The sequence below is a fragment of the Hirundo rustica genome, chromosome 2 (assembly GCF_015227805.2).
Source record: "Hirundo rustica isolate bHirRus1 chromosome 2, bHirRus1.pri.v3, whole genome shotgun sequence".
NCBI lineage: Eukaryota > Metazoa > Chordata > Aves > Passeriformes > Hirundinidae > Hirundo > Hirundo rustica.
The window spans coordinates 78379468-78397062 of NC_053451.1; the positions used below are offsets into that span (position 1 = coordinate 78379468).

At 43.9% G+C, this 17595-nt stretch overlaps 1 protein-coding gene across 5 annotated transcripts in view; it reads left to right on the plus strand.

The window, feature by feature from the left end:
- Positions 1 to 2240: 2240 nt before the first annotated feature.
- FARP1 (FERM, ARH/RhoGEF and pleckstrin domain protein 1) overlaps positions 2241 to 17595 on the plus strand; it is a 203696-nt gene continuing 188341 nt past the window's right edge. For all 5 annotated transcript variants that reach the window (XM_040057281.2, XM_040057286.2, XM_040057284.2 and 2 more), the window contains exon 1: positions 2241 to 2527. The gene's annotated coding sequence lies outside the window, so the exon portion shown is untranslated. The remainder of the gene's footprint in view (positions 2528 to 17595) is intronic.

Below are 17595 nucleotides of genomic sequence, written 5' to 3' on the forward strand. Positions count from 1 at the left end.
ATTTGGGAAAAGGCAATCTTTTTATTATGTCAGTGTTTTTAACCACAGTTCCTACGGTCAGGCAATTGAACTAGCTGGTCCTCATAGGTCCCTTCCAACCAAAATACTCTCTCATCTTACTCTGTTTCTATTCTATTTGCATTCTACATTGTCAGAAGGAGATGTCTTTCTTCTGGATCTTCTACAGACCCTGTCTATTTCATGGAAGAAGTTTTGTCGGAAATAACAATAATTTATTTATCAGGTATTGACAGGTAAAGGCAGTTTCCAGCTTTTGACTCAGTCATGTGTGTATTCTCGATTAAGGTTTCAGGGTTGACTAGAGAAATTAAGATCTCTTGATTTCAGGGGGTTTGATGGCACATGCACTGAGGTATTTGTAGTGAGGTTTGTGCATAGAGAGGCATTGCTGTTGACAGCAGAGGAATTCGTCTTTTGGAGATTAAGCAAGGCCAAGACTTGGACAAAAAAAAAAAAAAAAAAAAAAAAAAAAAAAAAAAAAAAAAAAAAAAAGTTTGCATATAATTTTTTTCCGCTCCTGTGATTAAAAACTGGATATAGCAGAACAGTTCCTCAAATAGCCTTTAAATGCTAGGTGTTCAGAAGGGTTACTTTACAAATACATACCTAGTTTACTGCTCGCTCCTGGGTCACTGAGAGAACTTCAAAGACCTGAAGGGTCTTCCCTGCATCACTCATTCCTGTGCACCACCCAGTCTTCTTCCTGGAAAAACATCTGGTGAAAGACCAGAGAAGGCTCAAAGAGCTGTAACCCTTCGGGTATGCAAATATAGGGGGTGATTTAAGAGTTGCTGTATGCGGACAGCTCTGCTGGCCCTAGGTGTGACAGTCTTTTTGCTGTAACTCCAAATCTTCTCTAGGGAACGCAGTCTGCGGAGGAGGCACGCACCCAGCCCTGCCCTGCCCTCTGCCCGCTCGGCTCCTTTCTGCTGATGTACTGAAGACTGTCGTGAGAGACAGAACCTGGAGCCCAGATTGCTGCTACTGGTTAAACTTTACTGATCTGTGTTTGTCTAACGAAGACGAAAATAGAGTTTATGACAAACTAGTAACCATAAATGTGAATACAGTTCACACACACCCAGTCCTTTGGTTTCTCTGGCACGTCAGGCAAGCACTTGGGACTGACTGTGGAGGGGCATTTCCCTGCACATGAAGCAGCACTCTTGATGCCTTAAGTTTTAGCTTTCATATTTTCCAGATTCTGTACTGCATTAGTATATAACTCTGAATTTCATATAAAATGTTAGCAAGTTCCCTTCACAGCTTAGTTAGACAAAACAATCCTTTTCCAGCTTGAGAACCAAGGATACCTTTGCAACTTCAGGCCCAGGGATTGTAAACAACAGCAAATTTAGGAGAGCAATCTAGGAGGATGGGACAATTAACCCAAATATGTAAATGGACCAAAACGTACAAAAGTGTCAAAGCTCGTGACAGGTCATCCATCTTGCGTCCACCTCGAGTCCATCTTGGGCAGAGCCACAGCCAGGCTCTACCAAGGTGTATCCTTTAATGCCTTTTAATAAATACCTACTTTATTCCTTTAACTCTGTCTAGCCTCTAGGCAGCCACTCTAGGCATCACTGTGTCTGGCTCCTGAAGCCCCGCTCCTAAGCAGAAGAGCTGGGGTACCCATTAATGCACAGCCCCCCGAGGCAGCGTCCTGTTTCTCCTGCAGGACCCGCCTACTTTCACAGCCTCACGACTGTCGGCGAGCAATTCCCTCTCCGAGGAAGGGCGGCAGGGCACAGCCCTCCTGCGGGATGTCCCCCTAGGCGCCTACGCCCCACGGTCCCCAAAATCCACAGGAAGGGACGGAGACCCGCGGAGCCTCCCGTGCCCCGGGGCTGCGGCCGGGTTTAACCCTTCCCTTTCACTGCGGCCACCTGAGCGCTGCCCGTCCCTTCTGGTGCCCGGGAGCAGGAGGCAGAGGAGAACGGGGATACCTGGAGCCCCCCGCGGCACGGCAGCGGCGCAGGGCGGTGGTCGCCGCGCCTCCGCCCCTCTCCGGCCCGGGCTGCCCGGGTACCACGGCCGGGGCGCCCCGCTCGCCGCGCTGATCCGAGCGGCCGCCGCCGCCCGCGAACGCTGGAGGGGGCTCTCGGCCGCCTCCTCCCGCCGGCGGCTCCCCCTCCGGGAGGGGGCAGGGTTAGGGGAGGGAGGTGCAGCCGCGGCAGAGCGGCGGCGAGCGGCGTCCAGTTCCCGCTCCCCGGGTCCGCGGGCGGCAGCAGGACCGGCCCCTCCGCCGCCGCCCGCCTCCCTTCTCCTCCACGCCGGCCCGGTGGGCTCCCCCCGCTGCCAAGCCGGACATGGCGACCCTGCTCCTGCGAGCCCCTCGCTGTCCTCCTCTCCCTGCCGCCGCCGCTCCTGCCGCCGCCTTCTCCTCCTCCTCCCCGCGGAGCTGTTAATGGCTCGGACCTCCGGCGGCCAAACGCGACTGCCCCTGCACCAGCCGCAGCGAGGAGAGCCGGCGGGATCCCGCGCCGCCCCAGCCCCGCGCACGGTAAGGGCGGCACGGCAAACAATGGGGCCGGGCGGGAGCGGCGGCGGGAGGCGCCCGCTCCGCCGGGCACCGCGGCCGGGGCTGCGGAGAGGGCGGCGGGACCCGCCCGCGGGGCGGCCGGGGCGGGCGGTAGCCGGCGGCCCCCAGCGCCGCCCCCGGCACCGCCGCCCCCCTCCCGGGCGGTGACAGCCCGGCGGACTCCCCGCTCGGCCCCCCGTAATCCCATTACCGCGGGTAATCCGCGGGCAGGCTCCGCGCAGAGCGGCGCCCGGACCGCCCGCCCTTCCCCGCGTCCCCGGGCTGCCGCGGCCGGGCGCAGTCCGGGCGGCGGCGAGGGCGGCAGCGCAGCTCCGCGCCTTTCGTTTAGCCCCGGGCCGGGACCCGGCCCCCGGTCCCGGCGGCGGGGCGGGAGCCCTGGAGGGACGTGCGGTGTCGGGCGGAGTTGTAGGAGCGGCCCGGGGAAGGATTTAGTCCGACCGGCAGCCGGCGGGGAGGTGCCGCTCTGGGGGGCGTGCGAGGGCAGCGCCTCCCTCCTGCCTCGGGCCGGGGCGGCCCGGCGGGGATGGGACGGGACGGGACGGGACGGGACGGGACGGGACGGGCTCGCCCCTGGTCAGGGCCACCACCCCGGGTTTCCCTTGTGGCTGTAGCGGCCGCAGCCGCCCGGTTCTCTCTCCCTCCCACCCACTCGGGTGCGCAGAGGTGCCTCCAGCCTGGTGCCCTCGGCGCCTCTGCCATCACCTCGCTCGTGTCCGAACTGGCGAGTTCGCCGGTTTCAGACGGAACGTCGCCTTCTTTTCGTTACGATCAGCCTCAGACAGCCGGGAACCGCTGGGGAAAGTTTAGCGTAAACTGCAGTTTATTTCCAGAGCGGGAGCTCATGTGCGTTGGGCCTGCTTGGCTTTTGTGATACGCCTGCTTTCTCTCTTTTTCAAGCACGCGTGAACTCTGTGGAGTTGATTTAAAGTTGCCGGATTTGCTCCCTTGCCGGCATGAAATTACTGCATAGAGTATCTTTTTCGGTCACAGCCTTTTTGCTTGGGTTACCTTAAAAGAGATATGTCCCTCGAGAGTGGAAAGGTGATTGCTTTAAAAGAACAGCATCGATCAGCTGTTCTGTTACTCATACCTCTCAGACAGCTTGACTCCTGCTCCACATTGCTTCCAATTCACAGCAAGCAGCTGATGCCGGAATCAAGCCCCCATAATTCTCTTTGAATTAAGATACCTCTTTCCTCTACTTTGGGATGTTTATGCGAGAATTGCGGTATCTAGCTAATGGGTGGATCTGAGCCTTTTACAAATGCTCCCGCTTCCCAGGAAAGTCCGAAATGCTCTTAGCTGTGCCTCACGTGTGCGACCTGCCGGGGTCTCGAAGCTCGGGGCTGACAGGGCGGGACAGGACGGGAGCTGTGTGTGCAGTGCCCGCTGCGTTGCTCGTACTTACCCTGCCGTGCACATGAAGCGAGGACCGGGCGCTTGGTGAGGCCAGATGAGAGCTGCTCTTCCCCTTTTGCCCTGGCCTTCTCCAGTGTCAGAAGTGTCCGGTGCTCAGCAAAACAACTCTTGTGGCTCAGGAACCCCGCCAAATGTTTGTGCTTTCCAATTCAGAACTTCGTTCTCTTAGATACGGTTTTGCTCCAGGACTTGGAAGACTCTTTTTCCTTCCCTTTGCAAATAACAAAGATGAGGGGTTGTATGTAATACACTGAATTACGATGGCTATTTTTGAAAGCTTAGACGTGGCTGTATCAGTCCAAACATGGTGGAAATTCTTTTATCCCCATGGAATTAAGTTCAAATGTAGAGCTGTGGATCCCTGTGGAAGAGGTAGTTGGCAGTAGGGCCGGTTTGTCGTCATGGGAAGGGAGTAGAAAGCTGTATCTCTCAGCCTGTTTTTTGCACTATCTTGTACAGTCAAACCGTTGCTTTTCTTCATTGTTTTTTGAACAAACCAAACACACTAGGAAAGTGGGCAAAATATTTAACAAACAGTAACGCAGAACTTCAAAATATCAAAAATTGCTCTGAGATTGAATGTGTAATATCCAAGCTTGACTTTTATTTAATGGCTGGACTTCAAATTGGATTTTTTCCTTTTTTTTCCCCCCAGGTTGACACAGTTCATTAGTCATTTTGTAATCAATATCCTTAAACATGCTACTTGTAACCAAACTTTTTGAAATAAAATTGTGGAAGATAAATGACCTGAGGGGAAACACCACTTAAATGTGATGGTTTGAAACAGGAAAAAGAAAAACTTGCCCTATGAGATGTATTTCTGCATTAAAATTCAGATAAAAAATTCAAAATTTATCGAGTTACTCAGTAAATTTCCCCTGCTGATTTTTAGATTAATTTAACTTAGTAAAAAATCCAAACTTCCACTTAAAAAATTCATGTATGATGATAATTAGCAGCTCTTCTAAAAAGAAAATACGTAAAAGTTTTTGACATTGATGAATTCGAGGCTGCCAGTTCTGGCAGCTTTTTAGATTATGTATGCTTCGTGATGGAGCTATGCAAAAGAAATGCTTCTCTGGTTTGAAATATCCTTACATTAAGTCTTTGCTTGCTCTTGGGCGTGCTTTTCTTAAAGGGACTGGCTGCTGTGGAGACTCCCAAACTGGGATGTGTTAGGGCTCGAAACTGGGGAAGGTGGTCCGCAGGACCATGTTGTTTCCATAGTGTTTGCAGGGACGAGTTGGTTGTTGGGCAGAGAAATCCCAGGGCTGACGGTGGGCTGAAGAATCAAGTGTTTGTTGCCAGCCGAGCGCGTCCGCGCGGGTTTTACAAGGCGGAGAGCTGCGCAGAGAGCGATATTGGCCGATATTGGCCGTTCCCTGCTCGTTAGTGGTTGTCCGTCCCTCCTTCCCGAGACTGGAATTGGAAGTGCGGGTCCGTGCTCTGACCTTGGCCTCCCCTCTGCTCCATTTGGGGAAAAGCAGATCTGCATCTTGCTGACTGCAGTGGGGATCTGGATCCAGAACTTCCAGAGGATTGACTCAACTCATCTTTTTAAGCTTAAGTTCATATTTAGGAAGTATTTTTTGTAACTGTAGGATTGGGTTACAGACCTTGATTATATACATTAACAAAGCTCTCAGTGGATGTTTTCAGCAGTTAAACCTCTGTGTTATTAATCTTGGTTAAATTCTAGTGCTGAATCAATGTATTAGCATTGTACTTTTTGTGCTGCGCTGTTAGCATTAGGGACTAAACTTACTGGGTTTGATTTCTGGTTTGATTTTATTCCCCCAACTGTTTTTTCATAGTTCTTGTTTGTGCCAGTGCCCTTTTTATTTGTGGTGTCTTTTTTAGAAAAGCATGACAGAAATGCTGTTTATTGAATTTGGGTCCACCAACTAGTTTTGCTTTTTCTGTTTCTTCTTTTAGAAATTGGCATGTTTATCTTAAAAGGCCCTTTCCAGGCCCTATTTCATGACTTTGAAAGGTTGCAGTTTGTGTATTCTCTTTCTTTATATTTTTCTTTTCTTTTGTGTACTTTTTTGACTGGTTGAGTAGATGTTGAAGTTTCTAGGTTATAGATGGACCACTGAACTCAGGAGAGTAAAGGAACAGCTTGTTTTTCTGGTTGTAAAGGCACAGAAGACTAATTACAGAGGTATGAAAGGTCATCAGGCTCAAGACAGCTTTGAATTTGTGCAAAATGTCAGTAAATTTGGCCTGTGGAAACGTAGGCAAATCAGACAGTTAGGTCAGTCTTTGTGGGTTGTGGGCACTATCTTGTTTGTCATCAGTTGCAGCACGATGAGCTTTCTGACCTCGTCTGCAATGAAGTAGACTCAATTAAATATTATGAGAAAGGAAAATATGATATGCCATTTTTGGGATTTGAGAAACAGGGATGATCCTTTGCAACTACATTTCTTTTCCCTTTATTCTGGAAATGTAAGAAATGGTTCCTCATGCTTGGTTGTCAAAAAGGGCTTAAAGAAAAGAAAGAATAGTGTCTCTGTTAGCTGATACTCAAATGAAATGAAGCTTTGTTGGTGAAGTTCAGGAAGGTGCTAAAGTTCTGGTTTCTGTTGATCTCATGTGGAGACTGATTTTTGTAGTGTGCCCTTCAGTGTTATGCAGTGAAATCTGGTTTTGTGTCACTCTGTAATATGAAGAAAAAGACTTTCTCAAGCCATGAAATCTGAATACTGAGGCTTACAGAAGATTTTTGTGCAATAGAAGATTGTTACTAGGCACGAGGAAAACTGGGGGCGTGGGTGATATTTTGGTGTAAGGCAGGGATGGTGTTTGCAGACAGTGTTTTCTTTCCCAGGTTATAAATTGGGTGTAGTGGTAAGAGCCCCCTGGAAAGTGGGAGGCTGTGTCTCTGGGACGCTGCTTCCCTTACTGGTGATGCCTCGCCTATGCGCTGCTCTGGCGCGTACCATTAAATTCCGGTTTTTGGCTACCTTGGCATCAGCGCTGGAGGTTGCTGACCCATGGCACAACATTTATCAAATGAATAGCAATGTTAACAATGACTTCAATCCCCATTTCCTTCCAAATATGTTGTCCTGGGGTGGGGAGAAATTAATGGTTTGGACCTTGCAGGGTGAGTGAATTTGCCATAATGGAAGTATGTTAAGAAGCTATTACACTCCCATTTGTCATGTGATCCTGCTGTCTTGTAAGGCTCTCTAAATTGCTGTTTCAAATTCTTTCCCTCTTTAGGGGTAACAGAAGTGAAAAGGCTAAGCTGTGCAACCAAAGGGGACCCTCCCCTCTTCCTCAAGGGGTAGGTCTCCCCAGAGCATTTATTTCTATAACAACAGGTATTTAGGTGTATAATACACAAAATATTACAGAAATTCAGCAGCAGATATGTCACATGGCCAGTTTTATCTGAGGAAAAGCTGTGACTTCTTGAACAAAGATATCAGTATCAAGCCATCCATGTTTGAAGCAACTGTGCTTGAGTCCAGGCACTGAGCTCTGTATACAGTGGGAATATGGCATCAGTGCCTCAGGGACAAGCTGCTCGAGCACCTGGGTTGTCTTGCACAAAACACTGATGGGGAAGAACACACATTTTTGTAGGTCAAAAGATGACTGACCAGTAAACTGGAAAGCCTAGCAGTAACAAGAGGGAGTTGGTATTGTTGGATGCTCCCTTTTCTGATCTGGGGCTGCTGCTTCTGCTGGCCACCTCTGGCCTTTCTGCATCTTTCACACCTGATTATTGCAGGCCCAGTAGTTTGTTTGCTGGTCACTAGTAATACTGATGACTTTGTCTCCTTAATCAAGGGCCTTTATTTTCAGTCACCTGCACCACAAGCATGGTGCAAGAAGACATTTGTTGGAGTATTCCAACAGCACAAAGGGTCTATCTGCTCAGTAACCTGAGTGTATTTAATTGTCACTTTCTGCGCCACATCCAGCATTTTCCTGTTGGTTATACTCTTTGAAACAATTCATTTCTGTGGCTGGATTAAGAACCTGGGCTGCAGATGTTATGTGTTCACTCTTTCAATCTCTGAGTGTTATTTTTGGATGTGTCCCAGCCTCTGTCTCTCCACTGAACAATGCTAAAGGTGTTCCATGGAGACCTTTGCTAGCCTTAGCAATGGAGCACTGTCAGGCTGCTCATTAGTCTTTTATGTCTCTCCTTATCAGTTTTACTGAGAAACTCCCTATCGCTTTGGTTGCACATGTTAGAATAATTAGGCTTCCTGTTCAGCAGGTTTGTGTGGCATTGATTTTGGCCTGAAAGTTCAGGGGAGGGGAAGGATACCATTAAATTATATGAAATAGCAAGTATGTCTTCCTTAGTTACCTTTTTTCATTATGTTGGGTTTAAGACATAATATTGCAAAAAGAGGGAGAAGTCCCAGGCAGACTTTTATGCTGCTTAAAAAATAGGTGTTCTCCCTTGCATTAATAAATTAGTGAAAATAAATCTTAAATTTCTAAGAAGAAAAGAGGATGTGATGATTTCACTGTTCAAATCACTGTTCAATTGGAAGAGGGCTTCACATAATTCAGAGACTCTGGGATCACAGCAGGTATCAGACAGACTTGGCATTTCCGTGGCCACCCTTGTCTTCCTATGATTGTAGGAAGGGAGGATGGGATGTTATTTGGGGATTAAGTATTTTTTTCCTGTCCATCTCTCTCCTATTTCCGATTATTCTGGAGTTTGCCGCTGCTTGTGGCTTACCATCAAAGTGAACTTAATTTGATTTGGTTTTATTTTGTTAATTCTCTGCAGTCTTATGATTGCAATAACAGTGATTACAACTGAGAAGTCTCTGGCCAGCTATTGCTCTGTATAATAGCAGTGTCTTTTTCAGATTAAGGAAAAATAGGATTTGTTTAGATTGTTCTGCCTGAGGTTATTTTCTTAAACATCCAGGCTAAAAAGGAAGGTAAAGCTCTTGTAAAAGTAAGAATCTACAGGAATTGTGGTGGTTGGGGTTTTTTTTTTTTTTTTTTTTTTTTTTTTTTTTTTTTCCCTCCCCAGAACTTTCCTATTTTCCAGGAAATGGCTAGTGTTCAGGCTCTTAAAAATACAGAAAATATTAAAGGGAGATGTGCAAAGGGCTATTCGGTTGCTGTGCCTTTTAGAGAATGAAGAGTATATATAATTTTATGAACTAGGTAGTCTCCATGCATTTTAGAAGTTAAACTTACTTGGTGTGAATCTGTGAGATTAGCCTCCTTGGCTAATATTCAGTCTTTCTCAATTCGAAGACCTCAGCTCCTATCTTATCATGGTGGGAATTGCTCCTGAAAATACCTTTTTTACACTGTTTGTAAGACTCAGAGCCATTGTGTTTGCCTTTAGCACATTAAATATTCAATAGTGCTCTTTAAACAGAGGCATCAGTTGGTGCATGTGAGAGGATCAGCTGTATGGTTATGCATTGTAACCCGTGTTGTTCATTAGCCATTTTGGCTGAACTGATTGGTGCAGTTTGGAAAATAACATCGTTTAATGTTTTGGTGCAAAGTACCATTTTTGCCTCCTGTGTCCTTCGAAATGTTGGTCATAATTTTTGGTCTTATGAAAGAGAAAATACTAAAAACCATTAAAAGAAACATAAAATGAGCAAAAAGGAAAGTGTATCTACAATGTGTGGTCAATAAATATTAAACTTGAAGCTTGCAAAAATATCCTCAAAATGTCTCAATAGCAAATAAATAAAAGAAAGACAAAGCAGATGATGTGGTTGTATTGCAGTGGAGAGAAGGGCAAGTGACTCTACCATCTGAATGTAAAAAAGGTTTTGAAAGGCATTCTAATTAAGTTCTGCTCACAGTTTTTAAGAGTAATATTTGAATAATGAGATAAGTCACAAATGGCACAATTCCAAGGGTATTGGACCTATTTACCTAAAACATGTGAGTCTGAAGTGAACCTCTAAGAGAAGAATTTCTAGACAGACCTGTGAGAGAGGAGTAGTTGTTGATGGTAACTTTATGAGGCAGGCTTTTCCATCTCAGTTTTTTGGTTTTTTTTCATCTTGTTTACAGTTAAGGCTTGAACGGTAGTGCTGCACCTTTGTTTCTGAGTGTTCTGAGGTTGTCTGTACCTCAGTGAACTGGTAGGCAACTTCAGCCATGAAGACAAACGAGGAAGCTGAATTAAAGAGTGAGTGGTGGGTAGAGGAGAGAAATCACCGCAGCTGTTGCTGGCGGTGACCTGTGTTGCCTGGCAGGTGTCCCTGTGCGTGCGGCTGGGTGCCGCACGGGTGCTGCCCGGAGCCAGCCTCCTGCCGTCTAATTCGCAGGGAGCAGATAGGCCAGTGTCAGGAGAGGGTCTGGCAGGACAGGGGGTGTGTGGTGGAGCCAGCCACACTGGCTTTTCACCCCACGGGCGCTGAGGGAAGAGTGGCGCTTGTGTGGAAGCCGATGTCTATCGGCTCAGTTGGTCACCACGCCTGAGCGCTTTTACATGGTGGCTCTCGGAGGGACAGTGAATGTAAATGTGCCACTAACGAAGCCTGCTCAGAAAGTGAATTTTTTATCAAAAACTTTGCTCATATCGACAGCAAAGTGCAATTTCCCACAGTTATCTGGGAATGCTTCCTGGAGCCGTGAAGGAGTGTGACTTTAGCTAATGAAGTACCGAAGTGATGATACAAGAGCGGGATATCAGCGTGATTTTTAACTCCAGCTGTCCAGCTTTTTAAATGCAAATCAAGGACTATTTCACATTTTGAACCACAAAATTATCCACTGAGCAATGCCCTGGACTCAAGTGTTTGTCCCTTAATTTTGTGTGCAGTGTCTGCACACTGAGGCACCAGAGGCATCACGGGAGCAGTTTCTAGGTGTAATAACGCTTCAAGGATCATTTGAAGCAATGGACAAGCAAATAACACTTGATGGTAGCTCTCTGCTTGAGAAAATCCAACACAGGGAAGCCATTCCTGTCTTCCTGAATGAGGAGAAAGTACATGATGGAGATGAGCTAGGGACTAATTGCTGCATGCTGCAAATGTAAGACTGAAAAATTCGATCACCGTTGTGATGGAGTAAGGGGCGTGCATGTCTTACTACATCTGATGAGAAGAGGGAGCTCAGAAGAATTTTCTTTTTCTGGAACCAGGATATATAGACGGTTCATTTTCTCTGCTTTAAAAAAACAGTAACAAACCCAACAGTCTATATATTCAAGAAAATCCAGACATGTACCTGAAACTATGAAAACTGAAGGCAATATTGTTCTTAGTTGTGTATTTGCTAGGGTTGCTTTGACTCCCTTAAATCTGTTAGTGGAATTTCTTCAGGCAGTACATAAAACTATTAAATTTCCTTTCAAAGTTCTTTCCCTCAAGAGTGAGAACAATGTTTGAACATACATGCATTATGTTATTACTTGAAATATTTAAAGCAGAAAGTAGGTGATACAATGAGAACAGCTAATACACAGAGAAAGAATAACCTATTAAAAGCTGGAGCAGTTAGCGGTAGAGATGGTGAGCTGTCTGAGTGTGTGCCGCAGTAGATGGATATAAGTAACAGAACTACATTTTCCCCTTCCTGTGTCATGTAAAGAAAGTAACAGCTAGGTATGCCTCTTCATCTTTGTATTTGAATTTTCTGAAAGATTAATGTGATATGAGGATATTTATAGCTGCGGAGTGAGATAATGTCTGTCCTTCAGGAAAGCTCAAAAATTTTAATTCTGGTGTAACCATAATTCAATAGAAAAAGTCCTGAGGAAGGGTCTGTATTGTACTTTTCTGCCTGCTTTTGTCAAAACAAAATGCCTCCTCTAACCTGAACAAAGTTCTTTCCACTTAAAAGCACACCAGGATTGGAACTGATGCTTGGATGTATGCCATGAAGGGAAAATGGTAGCTATACATCTAAAAAGGATCTACAGAAAAATGTAAAATGTGTCTAGAAGATTTAAAGCTTTGTATCTGTGGCAGTTTTGGGCTAACCTTAGAAAAGAAAGAATTTCAGAAAAGTAGGTGATCTGAGAATGATTCCAGCTTGGCAAGGAAAATGTGGTTTGAAGACATTGAAGAGAAAATTAACCAGAGTAACAGCTCCAGCTCTTACAAAGAGATTGAGTCTATTAATGAAATTAATATCTGAAAACTAATTATTAAACCCACCTAATGGGATATATATGTGTGTGTGTATATCTCATTAGGTGGGTTTAATAATTAGTTTTTTATATATATACAGAGAATATCTGTATAGATATAGATGTATATCTCAGGACCTAAGAGGATGTTTTAAAATCAGCAGGTTATTCCAGGGTTGTTCTGCAGAGGAGTTTCCAGGAATGGAATAAGAATATCTGCTTTTGTTTTCTCATAGGATATTTGTATCACAGTATGCAGACCCACTTCACTCGTGTGCATGTTTCCTGCTGCAATCAAGTGGCAGTTTGGCTCGACTCAGAAGAGACTGAAATGTTCAAGAGCTGGATTGTATTGAATCAGCTGGGTAGAAGTTTCGTTAAGTCTTTTGGCAGTGTCTAACTTTTGTGAAATAAAATCTGCTGCAGCAATTTCTGGTTTGTATGAATGTATGTTAACCAGTGAGTGAGTTAATTCTAAGCATTAACTTGCTTGTGTATGGAAAACCCTGGAATAGCTTGGTTTTTTCACTAAACTTCCAGGTTAAATTTAATTGCAATTTTGTCTGGAGGACAAGCTAGTCTGGTTGCTTTTGAATGTGTTTAAAGAAAGTTTCATAACTCCTTCTTTGGTATTCCTCCAATAAGGCCTGATCCCTTTTTTATCTACAAAGTTTAAAGCTTGAGGGAACAATAAAGACTCAAATCAATTGGAAGTAATTGCGAGTAGATCATCAGCATAGTTTTGTTTAATTTACAGTGTTTATTTAGTGCTCTTCTGTTGAGGAAGTTTAATCAAATTGCTCGTGCTCTAGAGGACTACAGGGAGCAATAGCAACGGCCCAGGTGCTTGTTTGGATGGCTCCATCATATATATAAAAATATGTATATATACACACACAAATATATTTGTATTTGAGAAACAAAGATTTTTAATATCTGGTGCAGTGGCTGGAGTGTTTCCTCTGCAGCTGATCATGGGGACACAGGGGTCCCACTTGGCTGTGTGCTTTCCCAGTGGTGCCAGTCTTGTTTTCCATAGATGCTCTTAAAACACCGAGAGGAGCTCTGCTTTTAATTTAAAGTTGCACAACAACATAGGTGAAAAGAGTACTTCAAATACAGTGAATAAGACTGTGTTAGTTGCGTGTCTCTGCTATTTTGGAATAGCCTTTAGAAGCTCTTAGCTCTGTGTTTATTATTTGTACTTCTTGTTTAATTGTGCTGTGTGCTCATCTGTCCTCCTTGAGGGCTGTGGTGTGCCTGGTGCAATATTTCACTGTGCAGAATCCTTAACCCTCACGTTTTGGAGTGTCTGTGCTATGGGACAGCTTCAGACTGTTTTCTTCAGGGAATAACATGTGATGGGGACAGTTGAAAAGCAAAATTTTTGACCTTTGAACGCATGGAATATCGTGGAGGATTATCCTTACCCAGTGTGCAATTAGTTTGTGTTAGAGGGAAAAACAGTAGCCCATTTCTTTAGGCCAGTTTCTTGTGTCCACCCTTTATCTCCCTGTCTTCCACCTCCATGAAATTCCCATATGTGTAGACTCTTAGTGCTTTAGCAGTATTTGTGGGATTTTTTTCTGATTCATTAATAAGGATTAGCTTCTTTAAGGGTAGAAGAAAAACATGATGTAAACTGAGGTTCTGGGATTCTATTTCTGTACGTCATGTGTGCTGCTGTTGGCATACCTGGGAAGAACAATTCCTTCTGTCTTAGTTTTAACAACAGTTTATTAAGAAAAACCCAATCAAAACAAACCATACTGTTGCCATTGCAAAGCTGATTAGGGAAATGAATTTCACCACTAGAAATTAATGTATCTATGGTTTTTCTACTATAAATGGAGGGAGAAGAGTTTGCCATCTGAATAATTCCGTTAGTGAAGGTGGGATGTTACTGATGCTACTTTTTTCAGGTTTTCCGATATTAAGGATTTTTTTTTTTTCCCTAAACCTGGCTGTATTGATTTTTTGTCAGTATTAGCTTGTTTTCCTTCTTGAATTCTATTCATGTTTTTATTTCTCAACTCTTTTTTTTTTTCTTTTTTTAATGCAGTTACTATCTGTGACAGCATTCCATCATATTAATCCTCAAAATCCATAGTATGCATCTTTTCCATTGATAAGGTAAATGTAATGCAAGGACACACTGTGTATGTTTTTTAAGTTTCAGTGAGCTTATAGCCAAAATTTCTTCTGACCCAGAGTCCTGGAACTTGTTAGCTGTTTGTTTATATCTTCAACAGAATTGTGAGTGTGTAAGTTTTGAGTAATACTCTTTTTCCATTAGTCCTACAGCTTTCTTAACAGTGAGGAAGGAATGCACATCCTTGGAGGCTCATCTGGCATTTTGATGGCCCAATAAAACTCCAGGTTTTTTGGCATGAAACCTTTAACATAAGAGATCTTGTATGTGATTTGTATGATTTAGACTGCAAATGGCAAGCCCAGATTTGGACAGTTATCTTAATGGATGTTTTAAAGGTGTTTTTGCTCCCCTGTGGCTGAATGCAGTCAGTTAAAAATGTTCTATGTGATTGTCACAAGATTCAAATTTAATGCTTTTTAAAAATTCTGTTCTTTGTTGTGTAAGTTCTACCTACACTTTGTTCTGTACATGTGATAAAAATACACCGATTTTGAGACAGTTATCAACCATTAAAAGAATATGACTATTCGTGATCTGATTTGTTTAGATATTTATTTTATTCAGCAGGTTTTGCCATGAAGAGAAATAATCTTTTTTTCCCTATGGATTTACAACTCAGTACTTTTTTCTGTCATTTAACATGAGACACTTCAATCAGTAAACACCTTTTACTCTATAATGGATGATCCCTTGCATTCTGGATGGTGATTACCCTTGATGTTACCTGCTTAATTTTTTTCAGTGACTTGTAGGATGAACTTCCTGTTGTTTCTGTTGCCTGCAGAGCTGTTCTTTCAGCGATTGACAAACGTTTTAGGTAACTACAGGCTGGAACCAGTGTTAGTGAGGATCTTGGCAATGGGCTTTTCTGTATCCATAATTTAGTTCAAGGATCCTCCCTATAAGGACTCAAGTTTTTGTTCAGGCATCTTTCAGATGTCTGAAATACCACTACTTCCATTAAAAGGAAAAGAAAAATCTACTTCATATTTTGTGATCTTACTGTTGGGGATCTTTTCCTGCTGGTAAACTGGTCTCTTTCAAACTGCTCTCGTTTCTTCCTAAATCTTTAATCTTCCCACTCAGCTTGCAGACCACATCCCTTACCTGCTCCCACACTTCATTATTTTGCAGATAGTTTGCTCTTTTGCTGCTCAGCTGTGTCAGTCTCCTCTGTTCCCTGGAAAGCTTTTTCTCTGCCCTGGGTTGTCCCTTTCTGGAGCAGGGAATTGTTACCTGGGGGACAGAGCACTTCAGGAGGACTCACAGTGACGGGTTTTTTCCTCCTGGCAGCTGGCTTTCCAGAAAAATCATGAGTAACCTACTTACTGGACCACTGCCATTAGATCTCAGTCTCTCTTCAGAATTTTACTATTTTTTATCTAACTGCTGTCTCCCATGATACAGGAAATATTAAATGCATTTGTTTTCTTACTCATTATTTTTATGCCGAGCTGAAGCAGTTTGTGATTAATAACCTCTAGGTTCCTTTTTGTTACCATATGCTTAGTCATTTTATCTATGTTAGTAAGGCGTGATGACCTATTTTGGTTAGTATATCTGGCTTTTGAGCTGCAGGATGATAGCAGAAGCGTATCTTGGAATTTCTTGGGTATGCTAGAGACAAAATAGGGGAGTAAAACACCAGAAATGTTAGTTGAGCATGGATTCTGTTCTGTAAGATGTTAGAGGCCTGCTAGACTGTGAAAGCTTTAAAGTGTCACCCTTGTTTTTTAAAAGCTATCTTTAATAAGGAGTTAATTTATGTACTTCAGATCATTTTAAGACCCTTGAAGCAAGCCTGACTTTACTACAGGAATTCAGTAAGGTGTCACTGTGCCTTATATACATTAACAGAAGTTCTCTGCTTCCTGGCAGTACTGAGTTACTGAGACAGCCACTCTTATTTTTTTTTTTTCATTAGATTAATGCAATGTTGAAGGCTTCTTACTGAATGAATCCATTAGGAGAGCTGCCTAAAGGGTATCTTATTTTTGCAGAACATGCAAAAAGTCAGAGTCACTTTGCAAGCTGAGGGCTGTGGTAACACACTATTTATTTTCCTTAAAGCAATATCGCATTTGGTTACTCTGCTGGTTCTTCATGCTTAGAATTTACTAATTGTGGGCAAAAGACTTTAAAGGGATTGAATACTCATACTATTTTTTTTATTATACTGTCTGCCATTTAAAAAAAATCTTTTTTTTTTTTTATTCATTAAAGACCTAATGGCAACATAGGTAGTTGGGGTTTTTTATCCATTTCCCTATCTTATGCACTTCAGAGAGATGAGATCAGAGCCATAAGCATCCTAGATTGTACACATAGTATTCCCTAACGGACTGCTAAGTAGTCCTAGTTAACTGCAAGACTCACACTTTGTTGTAAGAAGGATGAAAATGTCAAGTTCATGACTGTGTGCCTGCTTTGTTTAGTAGCACCCTTAGTGCTTTTTTCTGTAAGTTTCTTTGAAAATTGACTTGGTGAGCAAAGAAGTGTAATTCACTTAGGGGCTGAACTTTGTGAGGCAGTGAAACAGGAAAAACTGTCTGGGCTTGGTAAATAGGGATGAAACCCCGGATCCATCAGAGCAAACCCAGGAGATAGTGTGGGTGATGAAACTGCAGGGTTTGGCCATGAACACGGCTCATAACTGAAGGGCAGGAGTGGTTTATCTGCTGTCCATGGGATGCTCCTGCTGGCCTTGCTACATTCCAGATGCTGAGAATAGTGTGGTTTTCCTAACCATGCCAGAGGTGATCCAGGGAAATCTGTCTGTGAGAAGGGGAGAATTAGGGCTTGTGAGACACCAGCACATAGTATTCTTGTGACATTTTTCTTTACATTTGGATTTCTTGCCTGTACCCATCAACCCTTACTGCAAAGATGAAGTGTGTTGGTAGTTTTTCAGTACTGTTGTACAGTTACTGAGCAAAAGGAGCTCCAGTTCTGTAATCTCTTACCAGCAAGTAGGGTTTACCATAATTATTGCAAGGCTAGAAAACAATCTGGTTTGTATTTAGTGTCTATCTTAATATAGTGAAGTCTTCAAGTCCTTTCTGGTGCAGTCCTTTTATTCTACATACGAGCTGCTGTGTGCAGTTTGGCTGCTTGCACACCTTCCAGGGTGTGCAATGCTCACACCTCCCTGAAGAGCCATCCTGAACTGCTCGCTTCAGACTTGCAGCTGGTACCACAGCCATTGCTTCCTCTTTGGTATCATTCCATAAGTACTTTGAAAGTTGACATAAGTTGCCTCTGTAGAGCCTTCTCTTGATTTCCCAGAACCATCACTTTTTCCAGGCAGAAATATCCCAGGTGGTGTTTCTTGGAGGGGCGTGAGGAAGAGCT